This window comes from Rhinatrema bivittatum, chromosome 4, assembly GCF_901001135.1.
Source record: "Rhinatrema bivittatum chromosome 4, aRhiBiv1.1, whole genome shotgun sequence".
NCBI classification, from domain to species: domain Eukaryota; kingdom Metazoa; phylum Chordata; class Amphibia; order Gymnophiona; family Rhinatrematidae; genus Rhinatrema; species Rhinatrema bivittatum.
In genome coordinates, this window is record NC_042618.1 from 130,944,470 (window position 1) to 130,965,104 (window position 20,635).

A 20,635-nucleotide genomic window follows, 5' to 3' on the forward strand; every position below is an offset into this window, starting at 1 on the left:
CTGTTGCTGCATTCTCTTTCCCTCCTCTACCTAGCAATCAGTTTGTGGTAGCACTGTGAATCTTACAGTAGATTGTTGCAAAAAATTGCCTTGAACTAAAGTACTATATTAAGTATTTATAGTGTAACAAACTGTATTTCCACAGCAATAAGGAACAATCAATGTGTACTGCCTTCTTTGACCTGATGCAATAAAACCAGACTTTTATTTATTTATTTATTTATTTATTTATTTATTTATTTATTTATTTATTTTAACATTTTTATATACTGGCATTAGTTGTGGACACCATGCTGGTTTACATCAAAACTGGTAAAGTATGGAAATTACATTTTAACAGGGAATTAGAAACTGGGAGGAGGGTAAATAATTAAATAGGATAGATGAGAAATAACAGTAACATTAACATTAACATGGTTCCTCGGTGTGAACGAGGAGAGAGGATAACAACATATGGTTCCTCAGTATGAGGAAGATGGAACAGACGCAATGTGGTCTATTTTTTATTGGAGGAGGTGTGAGTTTTCATTCTGGGTAGGCATGCTCGAACAACCATGCTTTCAATCTCTTCCCGAAGCCGTCCACACATGGTTCAAGGCGCAGGTCAGGCGGCAGTGCGCTCCAGTGCGTGGGACCCGCTATGGAAATTGCAAATTAGATGCTTCAGCTGGATGCAAATGTTGCTGCCATCTACTAGTACAGCAAGAGAAAGTGTGTAGAGTCAAAAAAGAAAAATAAGACACATAGATACTAATATTCAAAGGCATTTACCCCTAAATTCATCAAAATGCATTAATAATGCATTGATAATTCCCACGATAAAAAAGGAGTGTGTGTGTTTAGGAAAATTTTAGAATTACCGCACCATGCGGTAACTTACTGCTTCTCATCAGTAGTATTGCATGGTGCAGTAAACTTAGCATGCCCTGCAATAATCTTGTGCTAAGGGGAGGGAGAGAGAGAGAGACTATCTACAAGGCCTTCGTAGTGAAGTATTTATTAGGGATGTGAATCGTGTCCTCGATCGTCTTAACGATCGATTTCGGCTGGGAGGGGGAGGGAATCGTATTGTTGCCGTTTGGGGGGGGTAAAAATATCGTGAAAAAATCGAAAAAATCGAAAAATCGCAAAACCGGCACATTAAAACCCCCTAAACCCCACCCCCGACCCTTTAAATTAAATCCCCCACCCTCCCGAACCCCCCCCCAAATGACTTAAATAACCTGCGGGTCCAGCGGCGGTCCGGAACGGCAGCGGTCCGGAACGGGCTCCTGCTCCTGAATCTTGTTGTCTTCAGCCGGCGCCATTTTCCAAAATGGCGCCGAAAAATGGCGGCGGCCATAGACGAACACGATTGGACGGCAGGAGGTCCTTCCGGACCCCCGCTGGACTTTTGGCAAGTCTCGTGGGGGTCAGGAGGCCCCCCACAAGCTGGCCAAAAGTTCCTGGAGGTCCAGCGGGGGTCAGGGAGCGATTTCCCGCCGCGAATCGTTTTCGTACGGAAAATGGCGCCGGCAGGAGATCGACTGCAGGAGGTCGTTCAGCGAGGGTTCCGGCGCCTCGCTGAACAACCTCCTGCAGTCGATCTCCTGCCGGCGCCATTTTCCGTACGAAAACGATTTGCGGCGGGAAATCGCTCCCTGACCCCCGCTGGACCTCCAGGAACTTTTGGCCAGCTGGTGGGGGGCCTCCTGACCCCCACGAGACTTGCCAAAAGTCCAGCGGGGGTCCGGAAGGACCTCCTGCCATCCAATCGTGTTCGTCTATGGCCGCCGCCATTTTTCGGCGCCATTTTGGAAAATGGCGCCGGCTGAAGACAACAAGATTCAGGAGCAGGAGCCCGTTCCGGACCGCTGCCGTTCCGGACCGCCGCTGGACCCGCAGGTTATTTAAGTCATTTGGGGGGGGTTCGGGAGGGTGGGGGATTTAATTTAAAGGGTCGGGGGTGGGTTTTAGGGGGTTTTAGTGTGCCGGCTCACGATTCTAACGATTTATAACGATAAATTGTTAGAATCTCTATTGTATTGTGTTCCATAACGGTTTAAGACGATATTAAAATTATCGGACGATAATTTTAATCGTCCTAAAACGATTCACATCCCTAGTATTTATATCTCTATAGGAGGACCATCTAATAGGTCGAGGTGAGGTGTTAGGGATAAGAGTGTAAGCCCAGCTGTGTTCAGAACACCCCTATGCCTCCAGGAGGAGGGCACCTCCTGTATAGCACTCTGTCCAAACCAGAAAGGGGTGTGTGTACACTGACCAGAAGCAAGGCAGTCTACAGCCCATGTGTATGTAAGTGACTACTGCTAAGGTAGACAGTCCACTGTTAAAGTGCTGTGTTTGCTAAATAAAATTTTATCTGCATTAAAAATGCTGAATTCAGTGTGGTCCAGTCTCTCACAAGGATCCAAATTATGGGTCATGCAGCTGGTGAAGTGGACCCAATAGAAACAATAGGGGTATCTCATTTTATTTGACTCGTCAGGGAGAACATCAGTCTTTTCCACCTCCTTGAACCTGGTCCCTATAGCTATCCATTAGTGCTGACACAAATAAAGCCTCACACTACTCCAAGGTAAAACCAAAACTATTTTTGGTTTTATAGCCAATCACTATATACACTTTAGTATAGGGTATAGCATTCAGTACTGAATGCTCAGAATTCATGGGATACACAGAATAAACCTCCACAATAATAAACTACCTGGTACCTAAAGGGTTAAAGTACTAATCTGTCAGCTTTACTTGAACAGCAGTTAAAGCTTCCAATCCTCCTATATCACGCATGAACAGAAATCAGATCTTTTTATTCACATTATTCTCCCTATCTCTCGACACCTCCTCTGGGACACCAAGAGTTACGTACAACACCATGACTTCAGGAACCTCTTTTTCCTCATCCTGGGCTTCTCACTTGGACAATTTTCAGGATTCTTAGGTCTCCTCCACACTCCAATTGTTATTACCTCACTGGGGTTCCCGTCATCTCAGGCCAACTCTTCATCTCCTCATCCAGGCACTTTCTTACTGGGACTTCATCCAATTCCTCAACAGAAAGAATCATCTCTCCTTCTACTCAGCTGTTCCAGCCAGTTCCTCAGAAGGAGTCATCATGCCACTCCCACTCCAAAGCCTTGGGCCTTTTCCCTTGAGGGGAAAAACCCTTGCAGGGACCAGGGTCCCGGACCCCACCAGCTTACGAGCTGGCTACTCTAGTGCCACTACATCCTTAGTGTCCCTCTCTCTCAAACTCCAACCTAGAAAGGGCAATGCCCACCAAATTGACCCAGGCTTTAAACCACCCCAGGACAACTCTCAACCAATAAAAATTTAAGGGGGACACTGCACCACCCAACACACCATCACTCAGATACTTTCCCTCTACCATTTACTGTAATCCAGTATTAATCCAAGTGCCATCCAGTGGTCACTCCGCAGAATGGAAGCTTCAAATATACTGTATATACATTTTTCATAACATTTCAAGCAATAAAAATCCTAGGACTCGCCCCTCTCAAAATATCTGGTACTACTAGAAGTAAAAAGGGCACAAATTTGGGGGTCTCCCCAATCTACTCCTGAACACCAACAGAAAACTATATACCAGAGTGAAAGTTTTGAATACCACTGGACCTCATCAGATGCAGAAAAGGAATAACCAAAGGTTAAACCACCAGAATCAAAATTTAATAACACATCATCATCTTATATCGCCCCTCTTGAGCATATTCCAATGATTTTTCCAAAAAGCAAAAATTTACATATTTTAAAAGATTTTTGTCTTATGTAAAAAAAATAAGCAAATCTTTAACACAAGTTTGGTTTATAGTTTATTAAAAATTTATATACCACATCATCATAAATTTCATAGTGGTTTAGAATAAAATGTACATAATCATACAACAACCGCCCCCCCCCCCCCCCCAAATATCATTAAAACAGCATCATCAAATAAATTAAAAAATAAAGAAATCAGTATAAGCTTCTTAAATAAGAACGTTTTTAAAGCCCTTTTAAGGACTTAATACAAGGCTCTATCCTAACTTCGTCCAGGAGCAATTCCTCAAATAAATAGGGCCTGCGATAGAAAAGCCCTATCATGTGTGATGATAAAATAAGCAAGTGTTGCTGTTGGAACCTCGAGGAGGTTCTTCTGAGCAGATTTTATGGCACATGGTGACCTGTAAATTTTTAAAATAGAGCTCACCCAGCTAAGATGATCAGAGTTGAGAAGCCTAAAGATGATGACTCCATCTTAGACATAATTCTCCACTTGATGGGGAGCCAATGCAAATTAGCCATAATTGTAGATATATGGTCACGGAACCTGGCACCAGACAAGACATGGGCAGCAGCATTCTGAGCTAACTGCAGAACAATATTTGGGAAACCAGCATATAAAGCATTACAAAATGACTAAGAACAAGTGCTTGAAGTACCGTACAAAAATCATTGGGAGCAGAGGATGAAGTTTCCTTACAAGATGTAATTTGTAAAGGATTTGTTTGACAACTGAGTTAATATGGGAATTAAATGAGAAATTTGAATCCAGGAATCGCCAAGGTTATGCACTCTGAATGGGAATGGGAAGTTATTAAAAGATGGGAATGGGAAGTTATTAAAAGATAAATGAGAAGGAAAATTGGATGATGGAAATTTGGACACGACCCTCTCAGTCTTTTCCACATTGAGAAGACGTTTATTATGAAATAACCATTTTTCCACAAACTCTACATAGAGGGAGACATGCTTGAAAGTATGGGCCGTGAAGAGGAGAATGGAATGAAAAATTGAACATCATCGGTATAGATTCTATAATTTACACCAAGAGCACTAAAACGTTTACAGATGGGACCAATGTAAATATTAAAGAAAGTGTCCAAAAGTGGGGAGCCTAGGGGTACTCCTGTTGCAACTTATTTCATCATAAAGCACTTATTTCCCAAATGTATGTAATGTATTCTGCCCTGCAAAAAAGATGTAAACCATTGAAGGACAGTACCAGAGATACCTAGCGATTCTAATTGTGCGATAAGATCCTGTGATTGATAGTGTCAAAGGCTGATGAAATGTCAAAAAGAATCATGAAACACTCAGAGCCTCCATCAAATGGAGGCTCTGAGTGTTTCAATAATCGTATCCATACTGGACAGCAATAGTCAGTTATGGATGCGACGGACTGCCCAGTTCTGCCCCTTACTAGCAGTGGTTTCCCCTAGTTAAAATGCAAGCAGTGGCCTCAACAGGTCTACTTGCCAGCAGTGTGAGTCAGAGGTCTCCATCGAGACCCTTCCTCTATCTGTGAGATTGGTATAGCAAGGTTTGTTAAAGTGCTGTACCACTCTTCACTGGGAGAGGTTAAGTAAACTCCTGTGCCCTTGTAACAGAGGAGCTGAGTGAAGGGGTGTTTCTCAGTTGGTGGGCATTATCCTCCACAGGTAAGTTCTGGGAAGAAAGGAGAGGGAGAACTTTAGGAATCCGAGAGGGAGATGCCCAGACTGAAGAAAGAAGACTTCCTGACGTGTCAGATTCGAGGAGACCCAAGAGAGAAGGAAATTCTGCATTCATGAATGGGCTGTAAGGGAGAACTTTCTGCTTGGGAAAATCCACAGAAAATCTGATAAAGCAAATCTGCCAGAAGCTTAGCAAAGAGGAGAAAGAAAGGAACAGACCCAAAGGTACTGAGTGTCCAGGGAGGAAGGGATCCTTTGTTGGAAGGAGTGTGTTGTACTGAGTTGTGTTTGCTGTGATGCCCTGCTCTCTGGTGAACTTCTTTTAGACTTTGTTTTTTTCTGCCACCCATTTTAGTAAAGACTTTATTTCAAACAGTAGCTTTGGGAGTGAAGAATGATTATTAGTGTTGACTGATTGGGTGTGCAGAAGAGCCCTAGAGGGCAGGAAAACCCTAAGGGCCTTGAATACTTTACTTCCCCCCCTGTGTGGGAACCCTGGGAGGTCATGGGGCTTTGTATGATCCGTGACCCTCCCCTGTGTACCCCAGTGCCCAACAGCTGACCAGGATGGGGGTTACGTGTATATTAAACATCCATATGATATAATTACAATAAGTCAATTCTAAAAGTAACTGAATAACAACTCTTAGGTGGTTTAAGCTTAAGGATAGGTTGATATGGGGCACACAAGCCCTTGCCAAAAACGTTTTCAGATGTTGTTGATTTTCTCATAGTTTAAACTTTTCTAGAAACAAGTTGTAAGTGGAATAACCATCTTAGAACTCAGTATTTATTTAATAAATCTTAAAATCTCACTGTTTCCATGGAAAGGAATTACCAGCAACCCAAGCATCTATGTTTAGAAGTCCTTGGTGATTGTTTTTCTTCATGAGATGTGTGGGTTTTACATTAGATCCTTTTCTTTTCCACTGAAGCCACAAGAGGAAGATACAGGGCTAGAATCTGGTTTTACTTATCTACGCACCCCACACGGAGATCTCTGGAGCTGACTGAAACCAGCTCAGATCACAAGTAAAGCAGGCACTGCCATGAAAAGGTGCGTTTCCAGCAGAGAGTTCAATTTTATGGGAATGAGGTACGGGGAATTTGATCTACCTTCAATGGGAGCCTGCTGAGATTTCAGTGTGGCCCGCTGCTGTTTTTTTAGGATATTCACTGGGACCATTCTAGGGATGGGGGGGGGCTGAGGCCTGTGCACTAGTTGGAATGTATGGGGTATTTTTATGTGTATGCTGGTGTCAGAAATTCTAACTCTTTGCATGAATTATTAAACTTCAAAGGTACTACACATCCCAATAAACAGTAAAAGGAATGGCTTGCTGATTTCAGGAGGACAGCACCTGGAACAGAGGACCTCCTGCTGCAAACGCAGCTTTCAACTGCAGCTCTATCTTATTGCCACTAAAGGGAATGTATTTATATAAGCCTTCCTTTAAAACAAACTCAGTCCAAGGCACACTATCTGTGACAGTCATCTTCCAGTACTTACTATATCCTAGGCATACAGTGCTGCATGTTAAGGATAGTGGCTCCCATAGCCAGACCCACTGAAATAAAATACGAATGCCTTCTTTAATACATGGCAATGTCAGAGGACATCTAAGACCCAGAAATTCCAATACACTGCCGGCACCATGCAAACACCAGCAGACAAAAATGGTCACATATTCGACAAAGAAAATCATGCATTAAGCTCATTTTCAAACCCTTCTCAAGCAAGTTATCAGAAACCTGTTGTCTGTGTACTGCAATTGATGCATGAAGGCAAACTAGGAAGAAGAAAGAGAATGGCCTCGTAGTTAAAGCAATAGGCTGTGAATAAGGAAGCCAGGGATCAAATCCCACTTCTCCCATTGATGCTCCTTGTCTCAGGTACATACTCAGATTATAAAGTCTAGGGGGAAGGAACTGATTGTACAGAACTGTAGGCCAGATTTTAAAAGGGTTATGCACGCCGGGCCTATTTTAAGTTCCGGGGCTTTACAAAAGGGGTGGTCTGGAGGCAGGGCCAAAAGCCTCCGACAGAGCGGCCATTGCCGCTGTGTTGGAGGATCACGTGCCGGCAAGCTGCTGGCACGTGCAACTTGTGCCTGCCCAGAGGCAGGCGCCAAAGATAAGACAAGAGTCCGGGGGGGGGGGGGGGGGTTTAGAGTAGGGTTAGGGGGGAAATGATAGGAGAAGGGGTGGGAAGGTTAGTTTAGGGGGAAGGGAACGGAGGAAGGGAGTGCGGCTCGGAGTGCGCAAGGTACACAATTGTGCACCTCCTTGCACGCGCCGACCAAGGATTTTATAACATGTGTGTGCCTGCGCGCGCATGTTATAAAATCAGGTGTACAAGTGCGTGTGTTGGGTAGCACGCGCACATGTACGCCCGCGGGCATCTTTTTAAAATCTACCTCTGTGTAGTAGTGCTACAAAAATTATAAAATATTATTAGAAGTAAAAGCTTAGTTATGGGGCCAGTCCAGTAGCAATGCTGTGTACTGCCTTGCTAGAGGTCCTAGGTTTGATTCCAGGGCAAGGACTCTGATGTACAAGAATGGCATGCTGCACAGGCAGTGTTCAAAGTCCTTTTTGGGTGCAGGAAGGAAGGAATCCCAGTCACCTAGTGAATGGCTTAGGGTCCATAAGGATTCTGCTGAGAAACTTGAGAGAAACATATACTAACTGCCACTGGGAACTTGGTACAATCATCCAGCTCCCAGCACATCCAGCATCGCTTTGATTGCAAGGTTGGATGCATCAGCAGATGGACGATTTGATCAAGCTCCTGGTGGTGTTAAAGGGTTTAAAGGAGCTCCACGTGGAGAAGAATAATTTGGGTAGGGTTTCTGTGGGGGAGTAGGATAGCTTCTAGATAGTACCCTGTTATAGAGTCCATCAAGGTAGGGTGAGAGAACATTGTAGAAATATCATCTTTGTGAGACTTTCCTCACTCCAAATGACATCATAGCTTCATCGAGTACTAGTGTGCTGTTCGTACGTCTCACTGCATGTAAAACTGGCCCCTAAACCCTAAACTACCACCAACACCTCACCTCAAGCTATTAGTTGGCCCTCATATAGAGATATAAATAGTTGACTACTATGAAGGTCTTATAAATAGTGTGAAAACTTTACTGCGGTAATTCTAAATTTACTATAAACACACCCCTTTTTCTTACCACTTGCATTATCCACAATTTATTATAACATTTTGATGAATCTAGTTGATAGTTTGCAATTTAGTTTCACTTTGAGGTGGTCTCTAACCTAAAACTTCTTACAAACTACTATCTAAAATAGAATAATCCCAAAATATCTTTACTGTATATTCATTCATAGTGCTGCAAGGGACAAAGTTTACTAAATTCCTCTCATTTCACAAATGGGGAAAGTACCTTCCCCAATGTATGTTTCCCCCCCCCCATACCACAGATTCTATAGGATTATAAATGGTATTCCCCATTGATAAGTTAAACATTTAGTTGAATTTTTTTTTGTCTACAGAAACAAAATCTATTTTATTTTGATTCATTGATATCCATATTCAATCACCAGCTGAAGACAGGAGTGGTCTCAGAGCATGGGAGAAGAGAATGTACAGCACCAGGGAATTAGACACACAACAAGGTGGGCAGCCTGGATGTAGGTCAGAAGGTTGTAAATTGGTTTAAATACTGTTAACGAGAGGCAACAAAAGAAAATCTCTCTTAGGAGAGGCCAAAGAAAGCCACAGCAATAACCCTAGGATTGGTCCTAGTTAATGTCTTTAAATATGACCCTATTTGTAAAAAAAACAAACCACACAATAGGAATGAAGATTACACAAATCATTCCCAAATAAATTATCTGCTCATCACAAAATATTTACTCAACAAAAAATCTGCCCATCAAAAAATATCAAATGAGGTATAGGGTAAATGTTATATGGACTACTTTAGGAGCCAAGTCTTTTAGGTGCCTTTAATATAATCATCAATTTCCCTTTCCTCCCACCATTTTTTAAAAATATTTTTAATACACAAACACTACAATTTAAAAATGTAGTTGAAACAACCATAGCTATTATGAACAAAACTTTGAAAGACCCAAAAGTAGCCCAGTCTGAAATGTACTCTTTACCTCCTTTGAGCATATTTTTTGATGAGTAAATATTTTATGGGAGTGATTTGTATAGGATGCTTCCTATATGACACTGCAGAGCAGCTGGAAGGGAAGGCATGTCTTTTCACTGATAAAACTAAGATCTACACTAGAGCTGAACTTCCAGGAAATGTTCTTCATTGGAAACGACTCCCCTCAAGCAGGAAGAAATGCTGCTCTGGTACGTATTCCAAAACATGGACCAAGTCAGGGAAATCTTTCAAAAGGTAACTCGGGATGTTTTAGATAATAGACATTGTGAAAAATAGAGTTGCACTGTAGATATGAAGGATCAATGATTATATTGAGGGCTTTTGAAAGAGAGGGGTGCAATTACAACAAATAGTGAGTTTATGGCCCTTACCAATATGAAGGTTCATCTCACAGTGTTTACAACATTTCATGAAGTGTTGTATAATCTAACGGTTTGGGAGGGAATTTGAGAGTTTTGTGTATTTTTTTTTATTACCTCCATTGGGGCCGTGGGGGGGTCTCACCAGACCCCTCAGGGTTTTTCTCAACTCAGGGGGAACACTGTGAGGGATGATCAGCCCCTTTAGCAAGATAGCGGCTGTGGGGCGGCCATCATGCAATCTACCCTCAAGTCAACTGAGCTAACAGGGGAAAACACTGCAGGATTAAGTAAGATGAGGTACAGGGAAAATATTGCAGAGTAGGACATAGGCCTCACAGTCATGTCTGTTCCCTACAACTGTAAAACAGTCAGAAATTAAACTGCAGTTTGTAAAATTAGTTTGGTCTTTGCATGATACAAATAATTTCACCAGGACATACAAATTTATTACAAATTAATTATCACTAGATAGTTGGTTTTGCTTTGGAAAGTCATACTATAGCGAGTGAAATTAGGAAGGCTTGATAAACGTGGCATTTGTTTTAGGCCAGTCAACTTTCAAATATTATACTGAATGAGATTTTGGGAGATGTAGGGTACGTGTGAACATGTCATGAAGTACATGTGTACTTTCCCTCTGCTAATTATCCCACCTAAACGATTACACACATTTACATCTGCAAATGCATGCTAATAGTATTCTCAGGAAAAAATATGTACATACATTTGAAAATGCAAAAGTGAGCAATTAATTCCAAACCTAATCCTGCCCCTAAGAATATCTCTTAAAAATGCAGGTTAAAATGCATGCATACAGGCCCTAGGTGTATAGTATTACATGTACATTGAGCAGACAGCTTTGTAAAAGCCCATTTCATGGGTAAAGCAGCACTATTTTATACACAAAAATGATTTTGAAAATTACCCTGTTTTAGATTGTGTGTTCCTTTATTGTATAATATGTAATTGAGTCTTCTCTGCTAGTAACACAATTGCTATTTCAAGTCATGAAATAGTCACCATCTTTTATGAAAAGAGTTTAAGATAGTTATAGAAAGAAATGGCTGCTGCTATTCTTTCTTTGTGAGAAGCTTGGCTAATGACCAAGTGATCTAAACAGCATACAGGAAGATGCAATCTTCATGTTAGGCAACTGAGCACATGGAAATGGAAGAAGAAAAAGGTAAAGAACAGAGTACCAAGAAACCTCAAAGCGGAAAAGGATAACTCTGGTAGTAGAAAAGATAAATTGTACCTGAATCTAACAAATTACAAAGCCAGCCTAACTTAAGAGACCCTTAAGAACCCATTGGGGTTCATTACTAATTGGGTTCTTAGTTCAACTTTTTTAGCTAGGAATAGGTAGGTTGGTAATTGTGGGGCAATACCATTCGGTACAGCCCCTCCCTTTGAGTATATTGGGATGGCCATCTCCCTGGAGAGGATATAAAAGCAGCTCTCTACGACTAGAGGAAGTGCTTTAAGTTGTAGAGTTAAGAGGACGTGCAAGTGAGTTTTTCCTGATTTGGATTTTGGGGTCTAATTGGAGTACTCAGGCACACCCTGCCTGATGTTCCTGAGCAAGGTCGAGAAGCTGCCCTTCCAGTCAACTCACTGGCTGGCTGGATGTGTTTCCAGGGTTCTTTAAGGTTGTTTGCATTTTTCTTGGTAAGAAGTCTGTGAGACCCCATGCTTGGAGAGAAGTCATGAAGAAGACCTGCCCTACTGCAATCTCCTGAAGGACAGAGGTATGGTGGTGACCCTGTGCAGAGATCTTCTGATATTTTGGACTCATTTTTGTGAGAATACGTTTTGGTTAGAGGAACCAGGAAGAAGAGTTTTGCTGTCCCCCTTCAATTCCTGGAGAAGGGAACATTGAGAGCTGTGTGCTGCAGTGCAGATCCCTTCCATCGTGGGATTTGAGAGAGTGAGAGAGATCGAGAGCGACATTGGAGAACTGTAAGAACAAATTGAGATCTATTGAGGACACCCACTTGGAGTCTTCATCCCTGGGAAGAGAGAAATTTGGGACTCTCTGTGCTAAGACTACATTATCCAATTTTTGCCAGCTTGGAGGGAGTTTTCCTGCCCAAACAAAGATACCCTGTCCACTTGGGACCCTCATTTAATCCATGCCCTGGAGGATAAGTGTCTCCCAGTCCTAGTAGTAAGAAACCATTGCACAGATAGAGTAAAAACTGTAAACTGAAAAGACCAGCTGTGGTGCTGTTTTGAACTGTGCCATTTACTCTTCGATTCACCATCATTAAAGTTACTTGTGGGCACTCAGATTCTCCTGTCTATTTTTGGCACCTTACAGTACTCACAGGAGAAACGGGATTATACCTCTCCCAGAAAGGCACCCCTGTCACTCTGGGACCTGAAGGAAGATTCCTTCTTCCCACCAAGAAAAGATTCAGGCCCTGAGGAAATGGACTTGTGTAAGAGCTAGTGTGGAGAGGATCTAGCTCCAAGGACTTTATGAATTCTTTTCTAGCCCCTGTGGTATAACAGCCACCCAAAACAGAGGTTACCCTTGCATTTGCCTGTATCTTATCTCTGGCACAGTTGTTATTTATTTATTTATTTATTTATTTGAATTTCTATACTGATATTAGTAGGGACATCATATCGGTTTACATCAAAAACATAAAGATAGGAAATTACATAAAACAGGGTGGTGGGGATGGAGAGATAGGAACTGTGAGAGCGCAGATTAGGAAGTACATAGGAATCAGGCTACTCAGGAAGTGAGCACCACAGCAGTTCATATTAAGCATAATATTTGTAAAACAAAAGGAACTTTGTACAAAGGTTCAGGGTGAGTTTGCAAGAGGGGGATCAGATATGTTTGCGTGGAGGTGAATGGGGAGATGTTATTCTTGGTAGGCATGTTTGAATAGCCAGGTTTTTAGATTGGCTCTGAATTTAGAGCTGCAGGTCTCGAGCCTGAGATTGGGGGGTAGAGAGTTCCAGAGAGTAGGTCCAGCAATAGATAGGGCTCGTTCCCTTGTGGAGGTAAGGTGTGCTTTTTTAAGTGAGGGTACATGGAGGGTTCCATTGCTGGAGGCTCTGGTGGATTTGTTAGATCGTAAGGGGCAGAATGGTTCGACGAGCCAGTTTGAATTGTGTGTGTGTATAGCTTTGTGGGTCAACGTTAGGGTTTTGTATACGATGCGAGAGGGGATTGGAAGCCAGTGTAAGTTCTTGAAGAGGGGTGTAATATGGTCATATTTGCGGGCATTTGAGATGGTTCTCGCTACTGCATTCTGCAGCATTTGGAGAGGTTTTATTGTAGAGTAGGGGAGGCCAAGGAAGAGGGAGTTACAGTAGTCCATTTTTGCTGTGAGGGTGGCCTGGATGACGGTGTGAAAATCGCTGGCATGGAGTAAGGGTTTTAGTTTCTTCATTACATTAAGTTTGAAGAAACCTTCCTTGAGGATCAGATTGATATGTTTTTTTAGGTTCAGTTGTTGGTCTATGTGAACACCAAGGTTTCGTGCGACGGTCAGCCTTTTGACAGTATCATAGGCGGGGTCATTTGTGATGACAGGTTTGGGGGGTGATCGTTGGGAAATGAGTAGTAGTTCAGTTTGCGAAGCATTTAGAGCTAGATGAAGGTCGGAGAGGAGAGCATTGATGGATGCAAGACAATTTTTCCAATGGTTTCTCAGGGTATCCTGGATGTGTATGATGATTTGTACATCATCAGCGTAGAGAAAGAATTTGAGGCCGAGGTCAGATAGATGTTGGCAGAGGGGGGTCAGGTATATGTTAAATAGGGTGGAGGAGAGGAAAGAGCCCTGGGGAACTCCCTGGGAGAGAGCATGACGGGTGGATTCTGAGTTGCCTATTTTAACTGAGAATTTTCTGTTGGTGAGATGTGATGTGAACCAGTAGAATGCTGTGCCTGAGAGGCCTAAGTGGGCAAGGCCAGTGAGGAGGTGCTTATGGCTTATAGTATCAAAGGCAGCGGAGATGTCCAAGAGGGCTAGAATGTAGCAGGTTCCTTGGTCCATGCCTCTGAGAAGGAAGTCGGTGAAGGAAAGGAGAAGGGTTTCTGTGTTAAGGTGCTTGCAGAAACCGAATTGGGAATCGTGCAGAATCTTGTTTTCCTCCAGATAGTTTGTTAATTGATTGTTTACAATCCTTTCCATAATTTTTGAAATAAATGGGAGGTTAGAAATGGGGCGAAAGTTGGCTGGGTTCGCAGGGTTCAAGGAAGGTTTTTTTAGGAGGGGTTTGACAGCAGCATGCTTAAGGGAATCAGGGACAATTCCAGATGCGAGTGAGCAATTGATGATGTCAGCCAGGGGTTTGGCTAAGGTATCAGGTATTGTGAGGAGGGCTTTGGTGGGGACCGTGTCAGAGGGATGGGTGGCTGGTCTAATCTTTTTAAGGACTGAGGCTATTTCCATGGCGTTATGTTCACTCCCATCCAACCTTTGCACAATGATATAAACCTGATATATTCTGAACAGAGCAAAGTCACAAACTTAGGACCTGATTTATTAAGGCTTTTTCTCCATTCTGTGGCTATGAGGAAAAAACCTTAGTAAAAGCAGGCCCCTAGTGGAAAGGCTCAGAAGAAATGCATTCCTATCACATTATGCACAAAGCAGAGAAGAGCTCCAGTAGTCGTCAATATGTATTACAGAAGATGTTTGCTATTACATCTGTACCATATTCAGAGTACAGAGTTCCACAGAAGTTTCCTAAACTCACATATCTAAAATGAGTCAACATTGATAGAAACCTGAGCAACTACAGAAGGAAATTCAACCCATAGAAGACCACCACACCTCCAACGTTAACAAACCTGACATGCACAGTATGCTTCCTATCCAATTAGAGTGAGGCATATTAAGACAAGTAAACAATATTAAGCAGAGTGCTCGCCATGTACTATTATTTTACCCTGTGTTTATTTAATTAAAATATTTCTATGCCGCACCATCCTTTGTTCTGGGCGGCTTACATAGTAAAACAGTCATAAAATATGTTAAATAAACTTGTTTCATTGCTTGAAATAAATAGACAAGAAAATGTTTAGGGTACTATTGTTTTGCTCAAATTCTAGTAACCATTTTAGCATATCCATATTTCCAGAAAATTAGGGTCAGGTTTAAGAACTGTGCAATTCTTGGAAGATCAAACGTAGAGAAAACATGCAGCAGTCTAGGACATTTCCCGTCAGTCTAAAGAACTCTATTTCCAGATGATCCTGAGATTCATATTACAAAATTCCATATGTGTGAGTCAACATCAGAATCACACATTTGCAAATGGCAGAGTTTTTAGCGTCTTTGTTTGGCTGAGACCGGCAACACTATCCAGGGAACATTATCATTCTCTGAAAGGGTGGGTTAATAGAGTGAGCACATCTTGATGGCCATGTTAAAACCACTATCTACTAAGAGGAGGCTATCAGATTGACAGGTAGACAGAGTGCTATAAAGCAGTTGTTGCCTGGAAGACAGAAAAAAATATCACCTTCAGCCTTTAGAGCTCTTCATTCTGAAAAAAAAAAAAGGATTATTAGCAACAGGCATATGTATAATAAACATCCAAAATATAAATTCTCTTAGTGATGTAGTTTGGCTTAGCTAGAACTTCTAGGGCATGATTAGGTAACAATGCACAACTGGATGCATCCATATCAAGAGCCAAGTGCTTTACAGGCTCCATATACAATATCGATTATTTCATTTCATTTATTGATATTTATCAATCGATTTCAAGACAAAAATCACTCAAAGCAAAGAACAACAAAGTCAAATATACAAAATGTCAGCATATTACATATACACAGGGATACTGTACTACTAGAGTTAAGTAGAAGAATACCAATTGGTGTGGGGAGAGACAGTGGTAATATGATGAGGTCCATTTTCAAAACCCATTTAGATGATAAATTAATAGTTATCCATCTAAATGACTTACCCGGCTATATTCAGCCTTTATCTGGCTAAATTCTAGCCGGCTTTTATGTTTGGTGGCTAGAATTTAGCCGGATAAGTTAGGGTCAATTCAGGGGTTTAATATGGGAGGAGTTGAGTTAGCTGGTTAAGTTAACTGGCTAACTCTGATATTCAGAGTTACATAAAAATCACATAAAAGTCTGTGTCTGAATATAGACATCTATGAGGAAGCTGGTAAATGGTGTGACTCTTTGACACTTATTGCTAGTGCACCATTTTACCGTCTGGATACTCCTTTTGTTTTTGAAGAAGCAGCATGTCTTGAGCTGTGCTCTGATGTTTCTGGAAGTTAACTTTTGCTTCCATGGAGCTTTTGCTTTGGATAGGAGTTTCTTTCCACCCTCCCAATTCACTTTAAAGGCGTTAATTAAATTTATTTAAGTTTGGAATGCCCACTACTTGGGACTAAGTAAAGGCAAATTAAGTTTTACTATACTATTAACTGGGAGAAGTTCACAACACACAAGATTGACCTGAGATCACAAAGGTCCAAGAAGAGGATGACTTCCAGCCATCCTAATGAGAGAAAGAAGGTGAAAGGGGAAGAAGGAGCTGGACCCCAGTTGGGCCCCTGAACATCTACACAAGATAAGAAGATACGGAGCCACAGGTATCTTCATGATACTGAACAGGAGAAGGAAGAGGACTTGTGCCTTTCAGGTATAGAGCATGAAACTAAGGACTTCAGAGGAGAAAACTACAAAAAAGAGGCAGGAGATAAAATGACTGTCAGGTCGATCCAGTAAAGTGTGCTCCATCGGAGCGCACTGTCACCCTGCTCTGGACGCGTGTTTTCCCTTACCCCTTATTCAGTAAGGGGAGGAAAACACGCGGCCCACCCGCGGCACCTAATAGTGCCCTCAACATGCAAATGCATGTTGATGGCCCTATTAGGTATTCCCGAGCGATCCAGTAAGTAAAATGTGCAGCCAAGCCGCACATTTTACTCTAAGAAATTAGCGCCGCCCAAAGGTCGGCGCTAATTTCTTCCGACGCCAGGGAAGTGCACAGAAAAGCAGTAAAAACTGCTTTTCTGTGCACCCTCCAACTTAATATCATAGCGATATTAAGTCGGAGGTCCCCAAAAGTAAAAAAAGTAAAAAAAAAACAAAACATTTTTGAATTCGGCCCGCGGCTCTCGGGCCGAAAACCGGACGCTCAATTTTGCCGGCGTCCGGTTTCCGAGCCCGTGGCTGTCAGCGGGCTCGAGAACCGACGCCGGCAAAATTGAGCGTCGGCTGTCAAACCCGCTGACAGCCGCCGCTCCAGGCCAAAAGGAGGCGCTAGGGACGCGCTAGTGTCCCTAGCGCCTCCTTTTCCTCGTTTGCACCGCGTCGCCTAATTTAAATACTGGATTGCGCGCACCGGCGAGGGGCCGGTGCGTGCGCCGGGAGAGCGGGCGTTAGTCCGCTCTCCCACGGACTTTACTGGATCGGGCTGAGTGTAATATAAATTGATTCCAGCAAATGATACACCACCTACATTGGGAGGAAATCCATTAACTTGCCCTATATTCAAGTGCGGGAAGATATAAATCAACTTAAGAAGTAAATTAAATTGCTTTAATATCTTGAACATGAGAGAAGCTATGAGAAGTCAATAACTTAAACTACTGAATTACCTGGCTTTAATATCTGAATTAAGAAAGACTGCAAGAAGTCGCAAGCTTATTAAAAAAGCACTTGTAGCATCTTAAAGGAGAATACATCAGCTGTAAAAAAAACTTTATTTCATCAATTGCATCTATTCAGTAAAGAGAAATATTGTAAACCACCAAAAACTCTCAAGTGTTTCATTGAATTGTGAGTTTGATGTTTATCAATGCTGAGATTATTATTGCTGTATGCAATGGGGACTTAAAGTTAATGCAATGTGAAGGACCTTGAAAGGTATCTCCCCACCCGACACATGTAACCCTATAAAATACATTTAATGACATAACCACAGTGTTCCACCTTTAATAGCTATTTGAGATATGGGCTCTGGAACTATTATCTGGGTTCAACCATCACAGGGGATACATACATAACTTATTACAATCAAGCAGGAATATTTAAAACTACCCGGTGCTTATCCAGCAAGCCTGATTTACCCAGGTGCAGATATTAGCCACTTCTTTAGACTCTTCCTATAACATAACAACTTATTTTCATCTCTAAACTAAGGTAGTAAACTATTCAACAGTGAAGGAATTGCAGCAGAAAAGGCACAGTTCTCCACCTCGGCACGTATATTATGTGCTTACTTGGGTGCACAAGTGCCTAAAGCATCCACCCCTGGGTCAATGCTGTAAGCGTGTTTGTGCTTGTGTAATGGCGGCATTCTGCCACGAAGATAGCATGGGATGCCGGTAAGTTAGACAGCTGGGAGGGAGCAGCTGGGGACCACATGTTTTAAAAGCTGCATCGGATCCATACGCAGTACTTTGGAGTATGGTCAACCAGTGGTGAAAGCCGCAGGACATTAGCAAGATCCATTGGCAGCATGTGCCATGCTCAAAGTGAGCATAATGGCAAAACAGAAGGCCACAAATATGGCATGGATAGACAACCCAAGGCAAACTGGTTGTCCTTATGATAACAATGAAGGAAAAACGGAAGATGGGAGAGAAAGGGTACTTTATAATTTAGTTAAAACATGACCTTGCACTATTTAACTCTATACAAGTCTCAATGTGTATAGTATAGCTTTGACATAGAAACATAGAAATGACGGCAGAAGAAGACCAAACGGCCCATCCAGTCTGCCCAGCAAGCTTCACATTTTTTTCTCATACTTATCTGTTTCTCTTAGCTCTTTGGTTCTATTTCCCTTCCACCCCCACCATTAATGTAGAGAGCAGTGATGGAGCTGCAACCAAGTGAAATATCAAGCTTGATTAGTTAGGGGTAGTAGGGGTAGTAACCGCCGCAATAAGCAAGCTACACCCATGTTTATTTGTTTTACCCAGACTGTGTTATTCAGCCCTTATTGGTTGTTTTTCTTCTCCCCTGCTGTTGAAGCAGGGAGCTATGCTGGATATGCGTGTAGTATCAGTTTTTCTTCTCCCCTGCCATTGAAGTAGAGAGCTATGCTGGATATGCGTGAAGTATCAGTTTTTCTTCTCCCCTGCGGTTGAAGCAGGATATGCATTGAAAGTGAAGTATCAGGCTTATTTGGTTTGGGGTAGTAACCGCCGTAACAAGCCAGCTACTCCCCGCTTTGTGAGTGTGAATCCTTTTTTCTTCTCCCCTGCCGTTGAAGCAGAGAGCTATGCTGGATATGCGTGAAGTATCAGTTTTTCTTCTCCCCTGCTGTTGAAGCAGAGAGCTATGCGTGAAGTATCAGTTTTTCTTCTCCCCTGCCGTTGAAGCAGAGAGCTATGCTGGATATGTATTGAAAGTGAAGTATCAGGCTTATTTGGTTTGGGGTAGTAACCGCCGTAACAAGCCAGCTACTCCCCACTTTGTGAGTGCGAATCCTTTTTTCCACATTTCCTCTTGCTGTTGTAGCTTAGAGTGATGTTGGAGTCACAGTAACCATGTGTATGTTTATTGAATAAGGGTATTATCTCCAGGCAGTAGCCGTCATTCTGGCGAGCCACCCACTCTTTATTGACGGCCTCTTGATTTTATGGATCCACAGTGTTTATCCCACGCCCCTTTGAAGTCCTTCACAGTTCTGGTCTTCACCACTTCCTTCGGAAGTGGTGAAGACCAGAACTACTATTACTAGACCTACTATTACTAGAGGATGCTGACTCATGCATAGAGATCATTACACAATATAGTACACAGCAAGCATGGCCATTCTAGATATTAGTACACAACTGGTTTGAACAGTGAAATAAAAAATTATATGCTCAATCACAAATAAAGTAAGGCACTTAGTACCAAAGTATATCAAAAGCTGTTCGTCTTTCACCATACTGCTCTTCAGAATGAACACTTCTCAGTTAAGTTAACGGTTGGCTCACTGGCTTGTAAGCAAAAAACATCTCATCCAGAGGATGCTGCCTCTGTGAGATTAGCTCTCTGTACATCTTAAAAACAAGACTGCAAGCAATAAAGCAACTGCACTCTAATCAAATTGATCCTGCTTTGCAGATTGCCAGCTTTAATAAGGATAGCTCATGATGCAGAAATTTTTATTTTTGCAAAAGACAATGCAAAAAAGGAAGAGTGGAGACCAGAGCAGTGCACTAAGGGCCAGATTTTCGTATCTACGCGTGGGCATAGATTTGTGCGCGCAACCCGGCGCATACAAATCTATGCCTGATTTTATAACATGTGCGCGCAGCTACACGCATGTTATAAAATCCGGGGTCGGCGCACGCAAGGGGATGCACACTTGTGCCCCTTGCGTGTGCTGAGCCCTAGGGGAGCCCTGATGGCTTTCCCCGTTCCCTCTAAGGCCGCTCCGAAATCAGAGCGGCCTCGGAGGGAACTTTCCTTCCGCCCTCCCACCTTCTCCTCCCTTCCTCTATCTAACCCGCCCCCCAGCCCTACCTAAATCTCCCCCCCCCCCCGCACCTTTATTTTTTTATTTACGCCTGCCTCTGGGCAGGCGTAGGTTGTGCGCACCTGCCAAGTGCCGGCGCACGATCCCCCGGCACGACCGCTCTGCCAGAGGCCTCGGTCCCGACCTATCCCCGCCCACTCCCCTCCCCTTTTTTCAAGCCCCGGGATCACGCATCCCGGGGCTTGCGGGCGTCA

The 20,635-nt window shown here is 42.7% G+C and overlaps 1 long non-coding RNA gene across 2 annotated transcripts in view; it reads right to left on the reverse strand.

The window, feature by feature from the left end:
- Positions 1-402: 402 nt before the first annotated feature.
- The window catches only part of LOC115090125, a 30,127-nt gene continuing 9,894 nt past the window's right edge, over positions 403-20,635 (reverse strand). For both annotated transcript variants that reach the window (XR_003856315.1, XR_003856314.1), the window contains 2 exons: positions 15,454-15,477; positions 403-690 (listed from right to left, as the gene is read on the reverse strand). This is a non-coding gene — a long non-coding RNA (uncharacterized LOC115090125). The remainder of the gene's footprint in view (positions 691-15,453; positions 15,478-20,635) is intronic.